The sequence below is a fragment of the Danio rerio genome, chromosome 2 (assembly GCF_049306965.1).
Source record: "Danio rerio strain Tuebingen ecotype United States chromosome 2, GRCz12tu, whole genome shotgun sequence".
Taxonomy (NCBI): Eukaryota; Metazoa; Chordata; class Actinopteri; order Cypriniformes; family Danionidae; genus Danio; species Danio rerio.
In genome coordinates, this window is record NC_133177.1 from 31367454 (window position 1) to 31393995 (window position 26542).

General features: G+C 36.7%; 1 long non-coding RNA gene across 5 annotated transcripts in view; it reads left to right on the plus strand.

The window, feature by feature from the left end:
* The window catches only part of LOC137487827 (uncharacterized), a 63391-nt gene extending 38598 nt beyond the window's left edge, over positions 1-24793 (plus strand). Inside the window, exons 3-6 of one of the 5 annotated variants that reach the window (XR_012392353.1) lie at positions 7433-7528; positions 16779-16871; positions 21599-23216; positions 23315-24793. This is a non-coding gene — a long non-coding RNA (uncharacterized lncRNA). Of the gene's footprint in view, positions 1-7432; positions 7529-16778; positions 16872-20993; positions 21120-21598; positions 23217-23314 lie in introns of all 5 variants that reach the window. The other 4 variants (XR_012392371.1, XR_012392367.1, XR_012392362.1 and 1 more) reach the window with 4 other exon arrangements.
* Positions 24794-26542: the final 1749 nt, after the last annotated feature.

The window sequence follows — 26542 nt, forward strand, 5'->3', positions numbered from 1 at the left end:
CTTTCTTTCTTTCTTTCTTTCTTTCTTTCTTTCTTTCTTTCTTTCTTTCTTTCTTTATAGTATAGTATAGTATTGTATAGTATATATAGTATTTCTATTATATGATAGTCAATAACACTCAGATAAAACTAATTAAAAAAAGATATTACATAAATGTTGTCTTTTTAAATAAATTCTTTCTTTTCAAAACACTTTATTACAAAAATATTAATAATTATCTGAACAATTATTTCACAAAAAAGATTAAAAAATGGGAGCAAAAAAAAACAAATAACTTTCATAAGCCTCACACGGAACACCATCTTAACACCACATTAACTCAAAAGTGGGAAGATCATCCAAAGCTTTTAAAATATAAAATAAAATATTTTTGAATAATTATAATAAAAAAAACTGCAAATAAAATTTTAATTTTTTTGCTTTTTGGTTCTAAATACTGCCATTTTAGCTTTTGCTAATTAAAGGTTAAGAAGTTAACATTTAAAATGTGTCCTTGGAACACATTTAAATCCACAAATAAAGATTTGTGTGGAAAAGGTTTCTCTAAAAGACACAACAGTTCTGTAAAACAGTATACAAAGATCCAAGTCTGAAACATTTTATAAATGCATGAAATACAGTATCTCCCTGCAAGCAGAAAGGGGAGTCATGATCAACATCAGGATTTAAAATTGAAATAAAAGCATGGTAACTTGTACAAATCAATCTCTTTCTTTCTTTCTTTCTTTCTTTCTTTCTTTCTTTCTTTCTTTCTTTCTTTCTTTCTTTCTTTCTTTCTTTCTTTCTTTCTTTCTTTCTTTCTTTCTGTATAGTGTATATATACACTCTCTTTATTAGGTACACCTTACTAGTACCTTGTTGAACCCCCATTTGCCTTCAAAACTGCCTTAATCCTTCATGGCATATATTCAACAAGACACTGGAAATATTCCTCAGAGATTTTGGTCCATTTTGACATAATAGCATCATGCAGTTGCTGCAGATTTGTTGGCTGCACATCCATGATGCGAATCTCCCATTCCACCACATCCCAAAGGTATCCTATTGCATTGAGATCTGGTGATGTGGATGCCATTTGAGTTCAATGAACTCATTGTCATGTTCAAAAAATAATTCTGAGATGATTCGCGCTCAATGACATGATACATTATCCTGCTGGAAGTAGCCATCAGAAGATGGCTTCATGAAGAGATAGACATTGTCAGCAAAAATACTCAGGTAGTCTGTGGCGTTGACACAATGCTCAATTGGTATCAATGGGCTCAACGTATGCCAAGAGCCTCCACACCATTACACCACCACCACCAGTCTAAACTATTGATACAAAGCAGGATGAATCCATGCTTTCATGTTGTTGACGCCAAATTCTGATCCTACCATCCGAATCCGAGTTGTAGCAGAAATCGAGACTCATCCAACCAGGCAACGTATTTCCAGTTTTTTATTGTGCAATTTTTGGAAATTAGAATTGTAGCCTCAGTTTCCTGTACTTAGCTGACAGGAGTGACACCCGGTGTGATCTTCTACTGCTGTATCCCATTCGCCTCAAGGTTCAATGTGTTGTGCGTTCAGAAATGCTCTGCCTTTTTACAAGCTCAAACCAGTCTGGCCATTCTCCTTTAACCTCTGGCATCAACAAGGCATTTGCCCCCCAGAACTGCCTCTCACTGGATATATTCCCTTGTTCGGACCATTCTCTGCAAACTCTTGAAATGGTTGTGCATGAAAACCCTAGTAGATCAGCAGTTTCTGAAATACGTAAATTACTAATTAAATGACTACCACTGGCCATCAGTGTGGCGCAGTGGGTAGCACGATCACCTCACAGCAAGAAGATCGCAAGTTTGAACCCCGGCTGGGTCAGTTGGCATTTCTGAGTTTGCATGTTCTCCTTGTGTTCGCATGGGTTTACTTTGGGTGCTCAAAGTGTTCAAAGAAATGCGATATAATTGAATTAAATAGGCTAAATTGTCCGTAGTGTATGTGTGTGAATGAGAGTGCATGGGTGCTTCCCAGTAATAAGTTGCAGCTGGAAGAGCATACACTGCATAAAACATATGCTCCATAAGTTGGCAACCCCTGATTAATAAAGGAACTAAGCCGAAAATAAAATGAATGAATGAATGACCAACACTGAAATTTAAATGAAGACGAACAAAATAGGAATAATAAAATGAAAAGTGCATTTACTAATACAAAATTACTTGAATGTAATGAAAAATGACACACTTAAATGTAAAACCACAATAAAAAAGCTAATTCAAAATAGCTAATTAAAATACTAATTAATTAATGCAAAAAAAAAAATAATAGTACTTTACAAAATCATATTAAGCTAAGCATGGTCAAAATGGCTGCACCGCTGCCTCCATTCATTTAGTGATGAAAATCATTTGGACGAGACTCAAACGCAGTAAATTTTCCTTCCATATATTGAACCAAAGACCTAATCATGATCCCTGTATTTTCTAAAATCATTACCAAAACAAAGCCGCAGGGTCAGTTCAATTAACCGCTCAAGTATTCGAACAGCCGGAGTAAAAGTATTTCAGTTCGGATCCACTCAATGCTGTAATGCAGAAAAATGTTGGAACAAGATCCCGTGTCAAAGAGGCTGCATGCGCCGTGCCCTGTAGAGGCCCTCGACGCTTTCATCTTCCATCCAAATACCACCCTTTGGTAAATGAATTCCTTTCGCTTCATTTGCCCTTTTAATGTGCAAGACTAATTTCTGATTACATAAACTCTGTGGTTCAAATTTGACTGACTCGCACCAAGCCGCTGACCTACATAAGTCAAAATGCCATTAAAACAAATGATAGAAATTACATACTTTTATAAATGGGGTTATTAGAGGCTAGAAGAGTCGGGATGTGGGACAGATGAGGAATAGGAAATGCTTTTGGATGAATGTTAATGTCAGAGGTAATAAGGACTGTGTAAGCCCACATTTGCGGAAGAATGATGCCCCATATGGCAGTGGTGATATTTGCAATATTGTACTGCAATGCCTTGGGTAAGATTATAGGGGCCGTGGCCTTTCAAACAGCTGTTTAGCCTTTGCGTGGATCACCCGTGGCAATCTGCAGTGGCACAGTTGTATTTTTTGCTTTGCAAACCCACTCAATTTAAGAATGAACTCTGCTGCAGGAAACCAGCAGGATCTAGAGCTGGCATATGCAAAGTTTGGTGAGGATCTGACAAATGGCTCGAAGGAGTTCCAAAAAGTAGAATTATTGCAGATGAGAATGGCAGATTAGGTTTAGAGTCATAAAAAAAAAACACCACCAACAAAATAGATTTACTCTGGTTTAGGGTTCAAGCCTGAATTGCACAGATGCAGATACTGCGTTCGCTAAAATGTAAAGTTGCTTATAGCAGCATTTTGTGTGTGATTTTTCACAAAATCTGTGTATTTATTTATGCAACAATGCAACCTCAGGAAGCCCTAGTTTACTGTAAATTTTGAATTGCTAAGAAAACATTATGAGTTCAAAAAAATGAGTTAGTTAAGTGACTATTCTGCTTTTGTTGAATACATTTGTTTACATAAATGTGTTGTTTTATGCATAGAAAAAATTTATACTGTACCAAACATGTTTCCAAACAGCAAGCAAATCTCTACATAAATATGCGCTCACACCGAATGCGGTGAGAACGTCAAAGTTTGCTCTGGCCACACTGGTGACAACGCTGTCTGCCTTCACACCAATATGTGTGTCAGGTCCTGTGTTCCATGTGCTTATGTTTTCGCCACGTGACCATCCCCATGTGCTCCTTTGTTTTGTTTCCCACCGTTTCTCAATGTTCATTAGCTCCACCTGTGTTCCTCCCATGTATAATCAGTGTCATCATGTTCTTGTGTATTTATACCCTTTAGTTTGGTTTAGTACCTTGTGCGGTATTCTACGTTATGTATTGTTTCTAGTATTGCATTCATTCAACAATGGTGAACACACAGAGAATAAAGGCTCTTGCTTTTGCACTCGGACTCGGGCATTTCGGACACTGCGACAACAGCTTCTCTCCCATTGTCCATGACAAAACTGAAAACTCCGTGCTACAGCAACAAGGGGCGTATTTTAACAGTCGTGTCCAAATGTTGTGTGCAGTGAAAAAGCGGCTTTAGAACATTTTAACAAGGACTTTATAAAACTCATATGGCAGAAATTGAATGGAAAAGAGCTCTACTGGTAAAGTGGGCATACACTAATGCCCTCTAACATCTGTTTGCCCTTTGCATGACAAACTGCAGTAGCTCAGTTATATTTTTCTTCTTTTCAAACCCACTCAGTGGGAATGAACTGTGCTGTCGACTTCTGCCTTTTGTGTCGTTTGCCATTGAGTGGGCATATCACGCTCCGCTTTATCATTCAATGGCTTTACGAGTTGTTTATTTGATGGGACTTCTCCTATTGAAAGATACTGTTTTGTCACTCAAGGCTATTCAGTGAGGACACACATTATCTTGTCTCCCCAACCCGGAGTAGATTCATGAACCTGGCTGATGGCTGACTCACATGTGGGTCTTCCAAAGTGACGCCCATCCTTTTGTCCAAGCTTTACTCTATCCCAAGTAGAACAAGAGGGCATCTGAACTGCTGGGCTGCTGATGATACATAAAACACGGATATGATGCCAAGAGCGTATTTAGGGAAGAGGATATGCTAGTGTCCTGATGGATGAGGTTTAAAAGGTGGACCACTACCATGACAGTGATGGAGGGAGGGAGGGGGGTGGAATATTTAAGCCACAGCAGGTTCGCTGCACAAACAGAGGGATATAAGGGGTGTTTGTATTCGCCATGGTTTGTGCATCTGCGGGTGACCACCCGTGCTTACCCTTTTTGATCTAATCTCAAAAGTCACAGCCTTTTATTGAAGGCTGTGGCCAAATCAGCAGATGACAAATGAGTGTCGCATGCAGTGTTTTTGGCTTAGAGACAGTCTGTGATCTGTTTCATATTATGCTTGTTAGTGGAGATTGTCAATAACAGGGAACAGAATAGAACTTTCAACACTGCAGATCAGGGATAATAGACACAAAACACACAAACACACACAGACGCACGCACTCATGCAGACACACACACACATTCCTACTCAGTATTTTTTTGTAAACCTATTCAAACATCATTAAATTATGAACAATAAATCGTTTCAATACCATTTTACAGACATTTAAATTAAACTAAATGTGGCATAGAATGAAAATCTGGATAGTCCTATACACTCAATATATATATATATATATATATATATATATATATATATATATATATATATATATATATATATATATATATATATATATGTTAATTTAAAATGAGCTGAAACAACACAATTCCTAAGATTTCATTGGGACAACATATTTGTTTTTATGTTCAATTAACATAAATTTGTCAAAAGCCAATTGATTTGTGTTAGGAAAACATGAATGAATTGTGTGGAGTCCTGCATTTTTTATAGTGTAGGCTCAGAGTTCAGTACATGAATGTAACACAGTGAGCCTCAAACACCATTGTTTACTTGTAAATTTGTGAGAAATCCTGGTGAAAAATTGTCCAATTGAGATTAAAACACTCTGTTGATGCAAAACTCATTGATATTCAATCTTTCTCTATATGGTCTAATCAAAATTTACATTCTAGGGCTAATTATGGTGGTTATAAGTAAGCATATGAGACAATTTTTACACTGTAAAACTCAAAAAGTTAAGGCAACTCGTCGGCGCAATAGCCTAGTGGTTAGCGCGCCGACATATGGTGCAATAGCATGTCAGGGCGTCGCGAGTTCGAATCCCGGCTCAACGACATTTCCCTACCCTACCCCCTCTCTCTCTCCCACTTCGCTTCCTGTGTCAATACTGTCCTATCTAATAAAGGCAAAAAGGCCAAAAATACAATCTTAAAAAAAAAAAAAAAAGTTAAGGTAACACAAACCATTTGGGAAAACCGATTACAACAAACCATTTAAGTTCAAAAACTAATCCTAATGAGTAATGTGAAGTTAATCCATATGGGTAAACGAAGCAATTTGAGCAAAGTAAAACCCAATATATGAAAAGAACTCAAACCAACTGAGTACTGTAAAACCTAATAAGTTAAGGCAACTCAAACTGTTTGAGGAAACCGATTGCAACAAACCATTTTAGTTATAAAAACTAAGCTTTATGAGTACTGTGAACTTACTTTATTTAAGTTGAAGTAGTGAGGCATTTAACTAACTCATTTCCTTCAACACTAACTTTTAGTCAATTTTGAGTTAACTACACTCATTTCATTTGATAAAGTTGACTGTTGGGTTTTACATTATAGAGAACTTTTTGCTTAGCTAAGCCTTATGTGACATTTATAATAATAAGCAATTATATAATAATGATAATTTTGTCAACAAATATCAAACTTAATGTAATTTTAATATTAATATTAGAGATTTTTTGTTGTAAGAAAGATTTTTAATATTGATTTAGTGCATCTGTGTCCTCATGAAATAATAACAAAAAAATTAGCTGTAACTATGTAATGGTTAGGCTGTAAATGTTTCGATACATCAAAATTCTACATTTCAGAACGTATCAAATCCTATGCAAAAAAAAATAACGTTATGTAGCTGTTAATGTTACTATGTGTATACAATGAGACAAGTTGTACAATCGTACTTTACCAGAGCAGCTACAGCAGTCAAGGCTATATGTTATAAAAATATATGACATTCAAATAAAGATTTAATTAACAGTAGAAGTCAATTCTGATGAAGTCAAGCAATCTTTTTTGCACAATAGATTCCAATGTCACACCACAATATGATGATTATTTTCTAGATTTATTTCTAGGAACACTTGAGAATGGTATGCTTGATATTTTTGTGTTTTAAAATGTATGCTGAAAAAAAGTCTGTCATGTTCGCCTGCATTTTAAGGTTTTGCATTTGTTGCTAAGACAACAGCAGGAAGCCTTTCAATTTGCCTGTTGGCACAAACCCTTTACCCCTGACATTACGTTAACCCCTTCTTTACAGTTCAGCGCCTCTTTGTTGTTTTTAAACAGCTCCAGAGAAGACACGTGCTTATTTATGACTACTTAGGACCAAATGTCAAATGCCGTCATGGTTAGTAATAATTTCAGCAGTTATATAAGACGAAACACTTTTTTTTGATACAGGCTAGGTTAGGTGTAGTGGTCACACTTTACCATAAGGTTTCATCAGTACATGTTAGCTGATGTATTTAAAGTACATTATAAACAATACTTGTACAGCATTTATTTTCATTAACCGATGTTAGCAAAGATTAATATATGCTGTAATAAATGTCTTGTTCATGTTATGCTGAGTTCAGACTGCATGATTTTCAAAGTAGTCGTATCACGGATGTTTTCACACTGCATGACTATCTGGGTTAGCGTTCTGTCTGTGTTATGTTTACACTGTAGGATGGCTCGGCGACAGGGGAGTTCACACTGCATAACTTTAAAATAGGAAGAATCACAGACAACTCTGTCCAAACATCGTCTCACAACCAAAGAAAGGTGAGAAGTTACATGAAAACAACACGAGGACACGTAATCTTTCTTTCGTTACTAAGTACATAATGGAAAAAGAAGGCTTTAGCTTTAGAAACTTGTGTTGTTCACCTGGAATTAGCAATTTCTCCTGAACATATTTTTTTTTTACTTTTCGACCTGATTGTGATCTTGATCAGATGACACATCAAACAGACATAGTTCTCCTGACAAATTCACACTAGTTTTTCCTCCATTTCTTGGGTCCAAGTAAACTGAAAATGAGCACTTTTGACTTCTCCCCAGCCTCCCGCAGGTACCCGTACTAGTAAATGCTGCTCTTTCATTGGCTGTGGGTGATCGCTGATGTTATTTTCAGTCAAAACTCATTTCACAGCATGATTTAAATCACCAACAGCACCAGATATTTAGCATGCTAAATATCTCACAGGCATCGGTGAGTCATCAGCGATTCTCTCATATCGCGTCCTTAATAGTTCATATTGTGTGATCGTAGCTCACATGAACGAATGGCGATTGTTAAAAACCATTTGGCAAGTCAAAATCAGGGCTAAAACCATACAGTCTGAACTCGGCATTAGAAAAATACATTAACTAACATTAACTAATTAGACTTTTTTGAAAGTGATATTGGGTTAGTAATTACTTGACATGTAGTTGTCAAGTTACTGATACCCAGAAGAATGATTATTGGGGGAAATTGACCAAAATAAAACATTTATCCCCAAAATAAAAGTCAGTTAATTTACTTATCCTCAGGTCATACAAAATGGTGGTGACATGATGTTTTCCAGTAGAACAGACCAGTTACTATGGATCATGGTGATTCACAATGCAACACAATGGGTATCGGCAATTTAAAAGAAAAAATGTATATATTGCATATACTTGTATATTGCAATATCACATGGGTAGCATTAGTGCACAGTATCTACAGTAGTCCATAGTTACTTTTCCAACAGTACTTATATACAGCCATATCATAATGCTACTCATGTGATATTGCATTTATACAACAGTTTAACAACTTAATCGTGTAAATAAAAAATACAATCAAACACAGAGAAAAGCTTGTATCCGCTTGTTAAGTCGTGACATATCGGTGATGTATGAAATACTGTTTCCGGGTCCAAGCCGCTACTCATTTGAATTAGGAAAATATTTGTTTATGACCACTTTTTAGTTATATCACACATTAAAGTGAATTTTTATATAAAATCATGGTGTACACAGCAGTCTCTGGACTTGGTGAATATCAGAAATCAATATTTTAGCATTTTATAAAAAAAAAAAAAAAAATCACTTTCTGGCCATCAGATATTAGGCATGGATATATATATTGCAAACGTGATTTTCTAAAGTATTACTTTACTTTGTATTGGACCCAAATGCTGCTTCGCGTGACATCACACTTAATAAGCGGGTTACATAATTAAGTTTAAATACTTCTCTGACTGTCCCTTTTGTCAAGTTGAACTATAATTTAGACTATATTTCATCAACAACACTCTGGAGCAATTAAGGACAGATAGCCTTCTAGCCATGCATCCTTACCTCGGACAGTTCTTCTGGAATCTACTGCTGTTGTATGTCTATAAAGTGGTTTTAAACAAGATTTTTTTCTTTTAGATATATCTGTCAGTCTTTAGTCTAACTAAACTATTATTCATTTTTTTTTTGTAGTGATTTTTATAAACGCTTCTGATTATTAAATATTATTATTCAAATTATGTAAAACAGTGGGTGTGTGTGTGTGTGTGTGTGTGTGTGTGTGTGTGTGTGTGTGTGTGTGTGTGTGTGTGTGTGTGTGTGTGTGTGTGTGTGTGTGTGCTAATGTGACTGATTTCAGAGCTGGCTAAATTGTCACACCTTTAGATGGTGCCAAGAGACTTTGTAGTCAATAGCAAAGACTTGTTTTATTGAAAAGGAACAAGCAAAAAATACTTTTTTTCTACAACAAGATGTAAGCAATGTTGTCATGGGAAGAATATTTGAGAAAAATACCATTTACTATTAGAATGATTTCTTTCCACAGCTGACATTGAAACTAATATTTTTACTAGTATGAACCGCTTGAGACTTACCCTCCTTCCATCTCTTTCTCTCTCTCTCTCTCTCTCTTACTCTGTCTCTCTCTCTCTGTCTCATAAATAATACTCTATGCCACTTAATAAAGTATGCTATTATTTTAACAGAGCAACTAGATATTCCTTTCTAACTGTTTCTACAGTGACATTTTCAATTAACTACTTAGGGTTTTTCTCAGCTGTAAAATGGTCAACTTGAATCCATGGCAGAAGAAAGTACCATAGTTCCTCACACAAACGTGTTTTCAAGAACATGGTGGCTGTTTTTATTGGTTGATGTTTTATTTACACGTTTGTGTTGCTGAACTGTTGCATAAACATAATATCACACTTATATCCAACATAGGCTCAATCTGAATATGTAGCCCTTTATACAGTTCTGGAGATTGTGAATTATGTAGTTGGAGCCACGTATGGCTGCATTTTGTTTTTAAACGAGCCAAAAAATAAAATAAATAAGTAAAGCGTTCTTTTTCTGGATTGCTTTTCAAAGGTGGGTGGGTCAATTGGTGCTTTTCAAAGTACTATTGGTCGGGTTAAGGGAAGGGGGAGGGTAGGGTGGAGTCAGTCAGTCAGTCAGCGAGTTAGTTAACAGTGGCCTCTGGTGGATTTACGTGAGAAGAGCAGGCACGAATGGCACGTATTTTGCTCCCTCTAGAAATGTATATAACGGTACGTAATCCGAATGAGCCTGGGTTGCTTGTATCCACGCAATATTGCAATATTGTTCCATATTACACAGCTACTTGTGTGATATTGCTGATATATATATATATATATATATATATATATATATATATATATATATATATATATATATATATATATATATATATATATATATATATATATATATATATATATATATATATTGTATAGGCTCAAATTCACACAGGAGCTGATGCTGTTTGTTTACAATGGATAGAAAAGTCATGATGTGTTGTTCGTCAAAGTGGTACTTGTGCTTATTCTGGAATCTGTAGCCTATATTAAAATGTAAGAATAGATTCTCTTTTAGGATTTCTTTCAGATATTCTCAGTATCTGATGTACATCATTATTTTTCAAGCTCAAGGCTGTCATGAGCACACTCATGATCATTTGATGAAGCTACAGTACAGTTTAAAAGTAATAATGTTGTACTTGTTAATTCTACGGTGAACTACCCCTTTAAGCAGATAGTCTACTTAAATCTGCTTATACTTTAATCACTTCAAGTTAACATGCAGTTACTTACAGTCAATAGAATGTTTGAAGGAGCCCATCGAAACAAACTGCTACCATTAACACAGCCTAAAATCTACATATTCTGCATTTACATGCATTCTAAGGTGGTTGATTTATTGCCTAAAAGCTGATAAGCCGTATCTCACGCTTGTGTGTCAACTGCAGTAACCAGCAGAGTGTGCTACAATCATATAGAGATATCGGATAGGGTTGATTGCAGCAAAAAGAGGCACGCAAACGCTTCCAGAGAGCACCCTAGTTGTGCTAACCCTCACAAATGGCAGGAAACTGTTTGGCAAAGGAGATGGAAAAGTCGATTGAGGCTTCCGGAGGAGTATAAAGATTGCCATATAAAAGGTGACGCAGGTTAATTTGACTTTTTGCTTGGCCGTTCACCTGCAGTCATTCATATATTCTTTTGAAATGGTAATAAAATAATCAAAGAGCAGGAAAACTTCAGGACACAGTCTCGTTCCCTGACAGTATTAGGTGTCCATATAAAGCGTCTGGCTGATTGAAAGACAGATCCCGGGTTCCCCTCTGCCGATCCTGTCTTTGAGCGGACCACCACCCTTCTTCAAATCTTCATCAATCTGCCTCATTCCTGATGAGATTAGAGCCAAACTTTGATCTCTCCCCTCCTGAGGTTTCAGCCTCACTTTGATGTGTTCCCTTCTTGTTAACGACAGAGCCGATAGTAGATGACAGAATCCCTTCTGGGTGAGAGAAAGAGATTGAACGGCATAGAGGAGCAGAGGAAAAGTATAGGAGCCGGGGTGGAGTGGACACGGATGAGGGATGCTCTCTGGCTTGGCATAAAGGAAGAAAACAGGACAGGTTGTCAAAGGAGATTGATAGGTGCTCCTCTGCTCTCTTTGAGCCTCCACCTCGCAGCCCCCTCCTCCGTTACCCCAGGCTCCGTAGCCCTGCCTGCGCATTGAGCTTTTGTGGAGATGAGAGATTGGTGCCCTCATTTATTTCCTCTTCTATAGGAGATGTTTTAAGTGGTCCTCCGGGGTAATAGAGAGAGGATTTTTTTCTCATTCCCCTCTTCTGCTTGTACGGGCCCATTGCAGCAATGCACCGGGAGAGGAGCAGCTTTATTAAGCTATCCGTTACCAGTTTTCCACCTCAAATTGAATTCAATGATGGCAGAGAGGATGTAAATAAAACTTTGCCGATAGAGCTACATTAATGTGAACTGCAGTAAATTGTAGCTGATGGCTTAATAGTGGACACTCTGATTTCTTTATTTTGGCATATAACCATTAGGCTTAGTGTCAGTAAATCAGTACAGCGAAATTAATATCAATTTTCATCTTGGTATTTCACTCTAACAACTATTGGAGTGTTTCTTATCACATGATGTATAATTATATCAACAACCATTTAAGCTCTAATGGGATTCTTGTTTAGTTTAGTTGTTTCTTGTCATTTCTTTTAATTGAGTACAAGCCTAGAGAACAGATTTATTCTATTACATCTTATCGTGAGCATAGAAATGTGAATACACAACTTTCTTCATGGCAGCTGTGATGATGTGCTGATTCAGTAACTGCTCTGATTGTTTTTTGAGTTTTCTTTTCCATGAAGATTTTGGCAGAAGGATTTGTTAAAACTGGTCTAAACCACACAAAAGGGATGCAACATGACACGACTTAAAACCCAATAAAATCTGTGATTTTATGTACACTGGCAGTGATGTAAACTACAAACTGCTGACTAACTGATTACTCCAACCCTTCATTTTCTTCTGACATGAAGGACAAAAGGATGTGGACGTTTGCTTTTTTTGCGTCCAGTGTAAACAGCTTCTAGCTGCTGAAATAACATACTGTATAAGTTTTGGCAATAATTTATTACAAGTCATACAAGTTATGTAATCAGAATCCCTCAAGTAACTGGTAATCTAACATAAACTAAACTAACATATTTTGTTTTTTTCGACATACAGTAAACAGATATTTATTGCTAATGAGAGTTAAACTCCTGTTTCTTCAGCCATTTCTTATTAAGTATGCAAAGTTCAGACTTGTGTTGTTAAAAGTTCAGGCAAGATTGATCAGGGAGAACGAACTCCTCTGGATCAGAGGACACAAGTTAGGAAAGTCTTTAAATGGAACCGCAGGATAACATCACTCACCAACCCTGGCTACATCGGGTTTACTTTATATCATTAATAAAAAATAAAATGTACAAAGCACTGCCACTTTTAATTGTGCTTTTAAAAATCTCAAAAATAACAGCCACCAAAATGTTCTTTAGGCATTTTGTATACATGCATACATCATCACTGTACACTGCCGGACAAAAGTCTAGTTGTCCATCCGAGTTGTAAGAACGACATGTAATAACTTGATTTCTAGTTGATCATTTGGAAAAGTGGCATAAGGTAGACTTTTCCCTTGAATCATCTGTTGAACTACATCCCAGTCATCACAAATACTGCAGAAAATCTATTGGAACCTGCATGGACCCAAGATTCTTACAGTGATCAGTCAAGTTTGGTAAAGAAAAGATCATGGTTTGGGGTTACATGTAGTATGGGGGTAAGCGAGAGATCTGCAGAGTGGATGGAAACATCAACAGCCTGAAGTATCAAGACATTTGTGCTGCCCATTACATTACAAACCACAGAAAAGGGCAAATTTTTCAGCAGGATAGCACTCCTTCTCATACATTAGCCTCCGCATCAAAAGTCAAGGTGGTCCAGGATTGGCCAGCCCAGTCACCAGAAATGAACATTATTGAGCATGTCTGGGGTAAGATAAAGGGGGAGGCATTGAAGATGAAGCCAAATAATCTTGATGAACTCTGGGAGTCCAGCAAGAATGCTTTCTTTGCCATGCATTCTTTGCTTTCTTAGATGAATTTATTGATAAGTTATTTGAGTCATTGCGGTGATGTATGGATGCAGTCCTCCAAGCTCATGGGAGTCATACACAATTACACATATTAACTATTTTCCCATTGCGTCATGACATTACATTCTATGCTGTACATTATTTCTGTCAAGTGACAAGACTTTTGTTAAAGCAAAGGCAAACCTTACTGTACTCATTAAATAATTAAAAAATGAAGGCATTTTTTTTTACCTAGAAACAAATCTAGATTCCTTTGTTTTTCATATAAGCCACTTCTGATACCAAATGATCAACTAGAAGTCAAGTTATTATTTGTTGTTCTTGACAAGACTTTTGTCAGCTAGTTTATGTTTTTTTTTTTTTTTTTTTTTAAGACAAAACACAAAATATAACACAGTTTCCTCCTTAAGCTTTCATAGAAAAACATTAAAAGTACTATGTTGTTTGGGCAATTTGTGCATATGCATACAGAGAAGATTATCCAAGTAAATAGTGAAGGGGAGATAAAAAATAACCCTGGGGCCCTTGTTTTTGTTGAATTTTGGTTTTAAAAAACAATAATAGCAATTATAAAAGTAAGTTTATACAATAGAAAATAGAGACAAAATAATTCAGTCAAGTGTGCAAAAATTTGCATAAACTATGTTCAATTTAATTAATTGTGCCTTGTTTTTTTGAATAATTCAATGACCCATCATCAGTTATCCCTTACTTAACCTTGATGATGGTTTACTTAAGTAAAAACCTAGAAAACACAACCATATGCCCTAAGGAAAAGCAAGCGAACACTAGTAATTGTAGCATCCAGCAATCCTCTCATTTATTATTGTTTGCTGTAGGCTGGTTTGCCAAAAACATCTCCATAAACTGAAAATATATGGATAGATCAAGCAACTCAAGACAATTCTCAGACAAGAGGAGCGGTAAAACAAGAATCAATACTGGCATTTCCAAGATAGAGAGAGAGATCGTGACAAACTCAGACTAGAGAAGTGATAAAAAATATATATAACAGAAACTGTGACTTCTTTAATTCCAGGACCTGTGACAAGTTGAACACTTGGAAACTATTGTGTGAAAAATCTGGTCACACTTTGCAATAAGGTTTCATAAGTTTGTGTTAGTTAATGTATTATCAAACATAAACAAATAAAAAATAATACATCAATGCTTAATCATAGCTCAACATTTACTAATGCATTATTAAAATCAACATCTGTGCTTCTTAACATTAATTAATGCACTGTGAGTTAACATGAACCAACAATGGACCATTTTTTCACTTACTAATGTTAACTTAGATTAATAAGTAGTGTAATAAATTCATTTTACATCATTTGTTCATGTTAGTAAATACAATAACAAACAGAACCCTATTGTAAAGTTTCATCGACATTTTCAATTCCTTTATGTAACGCTGCGACTCGGCTAATGGTGCTAGTAGAGTATACTGTTAGCTTAGTGTTAGCCGATATGCTCTTACAAGGTTACACAGAGTTGGTGGAATGTCATTTGGTGGAGTCAACGTGAAGTAATTGCAGATTTTATTCAGATTTTACTTCTATAGTTGCACAGTTGACAAAAGCGGACCATCAAAATGAAGTGTTACAGGTATCTGAGTACACCATTGTGACTAACTCATAAACTCCTGCACTATATACTGTACAGTAGACTTCTAAACAGTTTTGTTTTGCCCCACAGTTGCTTTTTCTGTCTGCAGTTAACAATACTAGAAAATAACACCAGAATAACACACAGGTGCCTATAAAAATAAATATAGCCGTTCACTGTAAAAAATTACAGGGATGGGGTTGATTAAGCATCTTCAACAGATCTCCTTAGAACCAACTCTGTTGGAAACATTACTACCCTCTAAAGCCACAAGAGGCAATTTGTAAATGGCAGAGAAGAGATGCAAGTAGTAAGTAGTAAACTTAATGTATATGGGTTGACCTAACTTACTTTAATTAATAGTGCATTTACTTAATAATCTTAGGGCAACAGGTGTACTTTAATTTTTGAAAAGTAAACTCAGCCAACTGTTTTACTTTTAAGTAAAGTTAACTAATTGCTTTTTGCATGCATAAAATAACAGTACATGCTACATCCTTTTTGTTAAAATACTGTACACATTATTGTTATTTCTTTACCATTATCAATGAATAACCTTTTTATGCAAATTTATTGTATTGCAAAAATACTATTGCAGGAATATTACATTTCTGAATTCTGAAATAATAATAATAATAATAACAATAACAACAACAACAACAACAAATAATCATTTATTAATTTTTCTTCGGCTTAGTCTCTATTTCAGAGGTGGCCACAGCAGAATAAACCACAAACTATTTCAGCATTTGTTTTACGTAGCTGAGTTGTTTTCCCTTCCAGCTGCAACCCAGTAAAGGGAAACACCCATATACGCTCATTAACACACACACACTTATACACAAACAGCCAATTTAGTTTATTTAATTCACAAATAGTGCATGTCTTTGGACTCTGGGGGACACTGGAGCACCTGGAGGAAACCCACGCAACACGGGAAGAACATGCAAACTCCACATAGAAATGCCAACTGACCCAGCCAGGACTCTAACTCGACCATCTTGCTTTGAGGCAACATCGCTAAACACTGAGCCACCATGACGCCTATAATAATATTAATAATGTCGTTGTCTTTTCTTTTCATTCCTTTTCTTTTCCTGATCACATGCAGGATTCATACACTGTGCACATAATCATTCTAGTGTGACACAAATACATCTGAACATACCACTGATATGATGCAATTTTCCCATGTGTTTCGTTGGAGAGGATGTTTCAACATATTCATAAACATGACATGTGAATCTTTTTGATGTCGCATTGCCGACAGCTCGATGGATTGTTCTTGATTTACTGTTACTAGAGGCAGGTAAACTTGATTTCAGCCTGATTTCCCTTCAGGGCGCTCGCTGTCTTTTACCAGTACATCAACTTATCAGAAACAGCTGGGTTTGAAACATTTACCCTAAACGTATGATATAGGAGCACTCTGATACTAAAAATCTTTTTTTTTCTTCTTTACAAATAGCAAGAAAAAGAAGCAAAAGAGTTGAAGCAGGCTGTCCAGCCTGTTCAGATGGATGTGCAAGATCACCAGGGCACAAAGATCAATATCGAAAAGGTAGAGCTCTTTTGTTTGTTTCCATCACTAACAGTATAGTCCTGCTGTGTTAAATAATAATACACGTCCTCTAAAAGAAAGTATTTTTGTAAGCTATCTAATGGTGATGTTTTATCAGGGGACTTTTCATGTATCAGCGGACTTATTCCATTCATTGCTTTTCCTGGCATCACAGCATGGCTAATGAGGTGTGTGTCTTTCGAGAGTTGAAAATTTAAATGTGGAGCCTAACAAAATGTGCCCAAGAAAGTGGGACAGCCGTGCTTTATGGCAGCCAATTTCAATGCATTTTCCACTTATGGCCATTCCCGATGGGATGTGAAATGCATATGAAGCATACTACTTTATATGCTTCCTCTATGTCATTATAGTCTAACCAAGGCAATTCTTCTTAAAAACTGATATATTATTAATTGGACAAATGTAGATGAAATCTGGAGAAACCCTCGAAACAAGTCGGCACTCATTGAACAGAGCAAAAATGTTCCCTTTCTTTCTTAAAAGCCCTTAAAATGGAGAATGGTTGAAGTGATGCGGGTGGAGTCGTCGACCCCTCATTTGAGAGCATCTTAGTCCCCAAAAAAAAGATGAGAAGGAACATCTCTCCTTCAGACCAAAGCAGATGTGGCTGAAGTAGCGTGGATTATTTAGAGGGCCCTTAGTTTGTGAAATGATCATGAATGAAGGTGAGGGTGGAGATCTAATCACTGACACCTAAATAGAACCTTAGATCAAAATGAAAGGTTGAAATTACATGTCCAAGGCCTTGTTTTTAACCTAATGTTAATGTTTTTTTTTTTCAGTGAACCAATTATTGTATAAGTGGTCAGAAAAGATGCATTGCTGTTTTCCATGTAGCTCCATATTAATACTGCATTTTAATGTCTTGTGACCACTTGTGTTGATATTTCTTTGAGACTCTTCCCTCTTTTGGTCAAACTCTACATCAATTTTCACTTTGTAACGATTTGATAAAATGTGTTTTCAACTACCTCTGGAAATGGTCGGAAGTGGCCAAGGTCAAAATGTTTTAGAGCCTGTTTACAGCTTCATTTATCGCTGTCAATTTGGTATCGGACTCATAGGCAGCAATTTCTTTTTCCATTGGTTATAGTTGGCAGTTTCTTTTTGTATTTTGCTTTTTTGTTTCATTTTAGCCCCTGCAAGCAGATTTAATAGTTCTTTTTTATTTAATTTGCCATAAGCAAATGGTAACCTCAAACTTTTTAACTTATCCTTCTCAGGAACATACCTTAAAACAAGTAAATTGTTGAAATTTCAACCCAGGCTCATTGGAAATATGACTACATTTATGAGAACCATCAAACATGTTCCCTTAACTGCCTTGCCTTGCAGTTTTTTTTATTATTTTTTTCCACAAATCCACAAGAGGCTGTTTGCGAGGGGTCTGGATGCAGACTCAGACTCAGCGGAGTTGCAATCTGAGCTGCATGCAATGCTTTTTAATGCACACCCCTAACCCTTACTGCGACTTCACTAGCTCCATTGAGTGCATTGTGTCTGACAGTCTCAGCTTGCAAATCCAAGTCTGCATCCAGATACTATTGGCTTGTTTTCTCATATGTGCTATTTCTCATAAATCCACCAGAGGCAGCGGTATACATTTCAGAGAATATTAACGTCTTTCTTGTGTGCATGCATGAGAGAACGCATAAGAGTGTTGTTGTCCATAATATATCAGCTTGATACCGACTGACCCACCCACTCCCTTTTCTAAACTCAACCGATTTTTAAAAGAAGACTAGAAGAGAAAAGCCACCACAGCCGTGTGCTTTTTTTGGGGTTTAGCTGGTATCTGGAATTGTCCTTCCCTGAACTCGAACACTGTTGCAGTTTGTTCCGCCTCCAAAGTCTGGCACCGTATGTGCTACCAAAAAGCCATTCATACTTATTCATACATTCATACTTAGCAGTCAGGGGTACAGTACCACCTCATATCTTTCGTTTCACACATAGCGTGCAGCCATATGTAACCATAAGCACATTATTTGTCGGTTCTAAAAATGTACACACACACATTTACTTAATGAGCCTGTGTTGTGAAATTTGCATATGTAAATATTTTATTCTGTATATACTGCAGGCATGTTAACTTAGTATTAGCATAAACATCTTTTAAAATTCGTTTTACAATTACTTAATTGATTACTTAAAACATTTAGCAAACCCTGGTTAAGATCTAATTAGAAAAAAACTGCCTGTTTGCAGAACAGTTTAGGAAGACCTTTAAGGTTTTTTAACTGATTTTTAAAGTTAATCTCTAAATGAAAAAATAATGACTTAAATAATGACAACAATTACCTACAATTAGACAAATAATTGTAAAGCTCAAGGCCTTCAGTTACAAAACTGCATCTATTTTCATCACACACACACACACACACAAAAATCAACTTCTGAGAAAAAAAATATTATGTGCACTAAGCTTTAAATTACCTCTGTCTAGAAAACATATAATGGCACATAATGTGCTTTTCTATGGGTCATCGTGAGATTTGTGTAAAGAAAATGCATCCTGATTCCAGGTATATACAGGGCTAGACTGCCTGAAATTGAAGGTTTTTGGATATAATAATGTCACAATGCTTAGCATTTCTGCTTAGGTTTCAAGAAGTGCTTAAATGTCAGGATATTCAAACATATTGATATTTTGTTGGTGTAGATTTTCTAAGCATGTCACGTAGCTGTTCTTGGAGAGGGTATTGGTGATCATGCAATGAAACATTTTGAGAATTTATTTTGGGTACACTGTAAAGAGACTAAATTTGAACACATTTTCATGCTTGGGCTTACTTATGACACACTATATTACTGTAAATCTGTCAGAGTAGATATATAAAATATAATAATATATAAATAATAAATAATTTTCAACACTCAGAATGTCTAATGTTTACCAGAAAAAAATAAACACAAGTCCAGCCAATATTATAATCTTATAAAGTTGGAGTCAAGTTTGGTCCAACGACAACAACAACAACAACAACAACAACAATAAATGAAATAAAAAATAAAAACAAGTCAAGTAATATTTTGTAGAGAGAAACATAAAGGTCTGCAAAACTAGGTTATTTCATAATTAGTTTAAGCCTCTTTTAAAAAGTATAGTGTCATTCTTTATTTTAGCAATTTAAAGTGTAAGTGAATGAGTTTTATTCATTATGTGAGTATATTATATGACAGTGGTGCATCTATACTGTAGGACATACTGTAAGACTATACTGTAACATATTTAAGCATTTAATCATTATATTATTATATTTATTATTATTATAAAATCATTAGAAAAAATTATTTTCCGAGAGCAAAAATCTCCAGAGATTTGCTAAATAGTGCATCATGCTAAATCAATAAGTTTTATCAATTATGCGAATATAATATATGACATTTATTTACAGTGTTTGCCAGTGATGGGTTGGAAGGGCATCTGCAGCGTAAAACATATGCTGGATAAGTTGACGGTTCAGTCCGCTGTGGCTACCCCAGATTAATAAAGGAACTAAGCCAAAAAGAAAATGAATGAATGAATGAATGAATATTTACAGTGGTGCATCCATAGGTAACAAATCCATACAAGCAGTTAATCATTGTTTTTAAATATGATTTTGAAATCAGTAGAAAATCAAGGAAAACTATTCTCTGAGAGAATAAAATTTCCACGTGGTATATTAAGCTAGAAAAAATACATTACAAATGACAGACAGGATCTAATGTGACCAAGAAAAAGGCTTTTCACGGGTTCATTCTGCTTGATTGTAAACCATTTTATTGGCATTTTCTATGCATCATGTGGTTGCACGGCGGAGAAAATGATTTCGCTGAGAACAGTTAAGCCATAGGGAGAGCGCACAGATTAAATCAAGGACTCATTCTTCCCTTAGATCAACAACGAAGAACAGTATTTATTGTTCAAACCATTTCATCGGAAATCTGTACTTATTCCAATTCTACATTTCCATCTCAAGGACACACAAAAGAGTATTCAATTTTCTCTGTTATGTGTCGTTTTCTTATAATGGTGTCATATGAGGTCTTCAAAATGAGCTGGACTCAGCAGAAGCATATGTGTCATTCTCTGTTCACAACAAGGTTTATTAATAGGTAACTGGACTGGTTAAGAGAGGCCCTTGAGCTAAATCAATGAAGTGCTTGAGAGGGAAGCTATGCAAGAAGACCTAATGGCCACTTGTGATCGAACTTGAAAGGACTAGCACTTCACATGAAAAGGTCTGTAATCCTGTTTGAACTAGTGCAATTTTTATGTCTCCCATTTCTGAGCAAAAAGCCTGTTTAGTACACTGGAGTTTTAAACTTGGTAAAGCTAAGTGCATCTAAGACGAAAATGGAACCATTTCCATATTGCCATGTGTTAGCCACTAAAGTGGATTCAGTGACATTTGGACGAATGAATTGAGAACGGAGATACACTTACATTTGAAAAAAAGAGAAAACATCTACAGTGCAAACGCACAAGACCCGAAAATAGACTAAAACTAAAAGTTCACTTTAGAGGGCCAAAACAAACATTTCAGAGGGCAGGAATATTTTAAAGAAAAGGTTCCTGCTAATGGACTTTGCTTTTAGATGCCCCCCATCGGAATGCGGGTCCAATCTTGTGGACACGAGGGAGATTTCGCACCACCGTATGTCTTCTAAGTAGTCTGTGATCTGTACTCATCCCTTTTTTCCTGTCCATTGAATTATAGATATGGGCATCATCTATGCTGGAGCCGAGTGACCTCAAAGTCCAATGCCTCTGTGGGGTTGTTCAGCTGAGAGGGCCGAGAAGTGGAAATCACATTCTACAGGCAACGCCAGAGCACATGAATTATTCTGATCATTTTAGGGGCAGCAAAATGAATGCTGAGGGTGAAATGAAATGTAGAGAAGCGGATGAGATGCGGCAGACCCCATGATCTTTCATTTCTTCACATTCGGACCCTTCCATCCCCCTCCTCAGAGTAAACATAAAGTCATAGACTTGGTAGATGGAGGCATATTCACGAATCTGGATTTGACAACGGCTTCACGTTTCCGCCGATAATCCACCATCTGATGACAAAGCAATAGCTGTGCCTTTTGGAGGCAGGTAAGCGCTAAGCTGTGGGAAAATAGGAATTTGGGCTAAAAATTTAATGCCGTCTGTGCTTTCTCGAATTGGCTTGTGATGGTGGACATTGTGGGGCCAATAAATGCTTTCCCCTCCACCGGTGTGCTGCATTTTCCGGCCCATTGGAGAGAGATGTTAGCACCTCAGATTTGCCTTGTTTTGAAGCGAACCTTCATGTCCTCTCTAGCAGGGAACAGCGTTTGGCTAATGTGGCTGCAAAGGTTCAGGAGTTCACAAGAAAAGCGCTGCGACTTCCTCCGCACATACAATATACTGGGGGTGTCCTTACAGATTTAGATCCTCTGTGCATGGCTTCACATTCGCTACAAACATGAAAAACCAGACATGAAGCCCAGTGGGAGATTGTTACTCGGTGCCTTACAGGTTCAATATTTCAAGCTCTAATGAATTTTCGCTGGCCTTCCTGACATCAGCTGTCTTCCAGACCACTCACTCTTCAACGCGCGCTGTTGTTCTGATGGGCAGACAGTGATTACCAAATACCTGTCATGTACTCAGATAAGCAGGGTGAAAGGACAGAAAAAGTGAAGGCCTTGTGATGTGACTAATGCTACACTTTGGTGTGGTATTCAGACTTTTAGCTCCCATTTAGGGCTGGTATTAGGATGCTTTTATGTCAATCAGATCGCAAGTGGACGACGCTGAGCATAGGTGTAAAATGGATATACAGTATGACGTTTTGAGCTTGTCCATTTTCAAACACTTACAGAGATAGTTGGAAACACTTTTCGACTGGATCGCATTTGTTGAGTAAACACTCATGTGGCCGAATGTGTTTCAACAACTGTGAAACAGCTAAAACTTTCTTGCCTACTAACTGAACATGCAATATTATGGGGTGTATTATGAGAAAGTGCACCAAAACAATCCCCTACTTTATTTCCTTCAGCTTATTCCCTGTTTATGAGGGGTCGCTACAGTGGAATGAACAGCCACTCTGGCAATTATTTTACACAGTTCATGCCCTTTCAGCCATAACCTAACATTCAGAGAGGGAAACACCTACACACTTACCCATTCACACACTTCAGCCAATTAAGTTTATCCAATTCACCTATACTGCATGTCTTTAGACCGTTGGGAAGCCCACACAGACCTGATCTACAGTAGATGGGACTTGAGCCAACAACCTTCTTGTTGTGAGGCAACCATGCCAGCCACTTAGCCACCATGCTGCCCTGCACCAAGACAAGGTATGCATAATTTGCCATTGTAACAACCCACATGCATTATGTTAGAAATGATTTCTGCCATCTGAATATTTTTATTTCCTTGCTTTCTCGCCCACTAGTAAGTCAAGTCACCATTTTTAACTTACCTGTGAGCATCCATAGCTATAGATTGTGTCAAAGCAGCTTTAAAGAAGCAATATCAGAAAGGTCACGAAGTTTCAGTTTGAGTCTGTTCAATGATGATTCAGTTCAGTTCAGTATGAATCTCATTGCTAAAGGATGTGATGGCCTGTAAGGAAGCTCTACTGACCCCAGAAGGGCCTAAGGACCCAACTGCCATGAGATGGTGGAAAAAAGACCTTGGGAGAAGCAGTTCTTAGTCTGAGAATGAGTTCTCCTATGTCCAATGAAGAAGCAGAGCTGCAGTAAATAACTGGCCGATCAGTGGCCTTGTGCACTTCAGTGTGTTTCTGGGTATTGACTTTGTTCATTCAGGTGACTTTCTGTAGCACACGTGCATTACACTGAAGCCTCACGTGAACAGTATTGACACAATATGAACTAAATTAGACAGACAAGAGAGAAAACCAATTAAAAGCAGGAAAACACGCGTGAAATGCACAAATAATTTTTTTTCCACTGAGCAAAACAACTATTATTAATATTATTGAAAGTCTTAAAATGTCTTACATTTCAAAAACATTATTGTAGGCCTTAAAAAGTCTTAAATTAACTTAAATATCATCTTGTAGATCTTATAAATTTTTAAATGGGTTATGTAAAGCTACCCAATCAATTCAACATGCATACGATCACCACCAACAATACATGTACATTTTGACACAACTTTAAGCAAAACTCTATTTTAACTAACAATATAACAGTACCTTGTACATACATTTAGTTTTTTAAAGATTTAAAGAGTTTTTTATGTTATGTTGAAAAAAATTCATCTATAGAACTAGGGTTTGCTTGATTTGACACGTTACTTAAAATATGTGGCTAATTTTTAAAAAATGTATAGCATTTAGCCTTATATAAGTCTGAAATTTCATTCTTCACAGTCTTAATAATGTATTAAAAGGTCTTTAAATTTGACTTGAACCATTATTGTGAATGATTGAAAATTGTCATTACCGTACATCTGGTCATTGACATTTAAAAATCTCATACAATTTTAGGTCAAATTTGGATAAAATATGTTATAGGGTGCTTTCATATTTTGCCAAATTTGAGTAGAAACAGCACATTTACTGAGTACCTGTTAAACCTGTAAAAACAAATATCTAATCTGCCAGTCAGGTGGCAGCATTGAGGTATGTTTATGTGGTCAAGACGATCTGCTGAAATTCAAACTAAATGTTAGAATGGGAAAGAAAAGTGATTGAGCAACTTTAAATAGATTGCAGATGAACATCTGTCATCAGATGACAGATGGGTAAGTCTGAGTATTTTAGAAACTAAAGCCCTGTCCAGATGAATGCAGCTATTTTTAAAACCTCAGGGTTTTGACTGCATGCTGATGCAGTATCAGGTAACTGAAACTTTTTGAACATCCTGCAAAGGTGAAGATTTCCGATAAAAATGTTTTTGACATATGATGTTGGCATGCTGTTTTTACCTTTGTTTGATGCATACCTGTCAACATTAGAATGAGAAAATAAAGGATACCCCCCATCCTCCATCAAAGTGTTTTCATATTTACTCTGAGGGCCATTTTGAAGTTGATATTTAGCCACACCATGTTGGTGTTTCGTATCATGTAATTTTTACGAGGTGGGTCATTAGCTCAACACTCAACCCCCAACCTGGAAAACCAGGACATTTACTCATACACTACGGACAATTTAGCTTAACCAATTAACCTATAGAGCATGTCTTAGGACTAGTGGAAAGACATGCATTTTAGCACCCAGAGGAAACCCAGACAGACAAAGAGAGAACATGCTAACTCCACACCGGAATGTCAACTGACCTAGCCGAGGTTCAAAACAGCAACCTTCTTGCTGTGAGGTGACAGCCCTACCCACTGTGCCATTTTTGCCGCCCCTCAAAGTGTTTTCATGTCTGAATAAAAAAAAAAGCACGGAATAAATTCACATTTAAGAGCAAGGGGCATGGTTGTTCGGCAGTATTGGTTGAGTATAGGGAGGCTTATCTCTTTGATGTTTATTGCCACCCTTCAAAGGAATTACCTTCCTTTCATGATCCCATCTTACATGTTATAGCACATACAGTAGATTGATTAACGTCATTGCGTCACCCGGCTATTTATGTTTCCTTGTAATTTCAGTTTCATGTAATTTCAGGTGTTTCAATTTAAATTTTTCGACTTAAACTGCACTTTCACTTTCATTCATGAACAATTTACTCATGTCCCAAACAGGTATTTGATGCAAGCATTATGTAAGGACTGGTGGAAGAGTGCTCTTTTAATGGAAATTATACCGCACGTTGAATGTAAAGAAAAAACCTCCGCATTTCGCAACACAGGTGTCTATGGTCCTTTAAGGTAATCAAAAATCAATGTTTACATAGTAGTCTGGACTCTTAAAGTACTGTCTTAATCATATCAAAATCGAAGCATTTGTGTCCATGTACGTACACATTGAAAGTGCCAGATGATGTTGCATGCTTTCAGAGACAGTGCATTCCTCTGCCTTTAAGTTGATTCCATGAGCCCTCAAATGTGTCATTAAGTTTGACGTGTTTCACCATCTTACACGCAGCCTTTGTAAAGCATCTGCTTCATGCTGCTGTGTCCGAATCCTTGCTTGTAAAATATGATTTAGAACGCTTAGTTTAAGCAAATTTGATAAACGCGATTATGCGTGTTGATCTGAAGAGAGTTCCTCTCGCACACCGAATGCGCTGTACTGCGTTCATTGCATGCATCTGCTCCGTAAGCAACAAGAACAAATGCCTGGCATCGCCCGTCCATATTCCTCAAAGTTGTTTAGAATTAAATGTTTAGAGATGGTGTGACAACGCATACCAATGTGTGCCTTTGATGCACCCCTTGATGCTTCTTAAGTCCTTGTTGCAGCAACAGTGGCACCGAAATTAGCAACCGAAATTCATAAGCTGATTTAGTCCAGTACATATTGGTTACAAAGGTACAGGTGCTATAATGGCACCGGGTTTCAGTACCTAACCCTAATTGGTTTAGTCTGGTGTTTTGTTTTTTTGTTTTTGGTTCTAGTACACATATAAACCACAATCATTTTATATCTAAAATATTCCAGAGTTACTTGTTTGTACCAGTAGATAATTCTTTAAGCCAGAGAAGTTTACGTGAGACTTTTGTTGAACCAGATTGTTCAATTGAAAAGCTGCAATCAGACAAA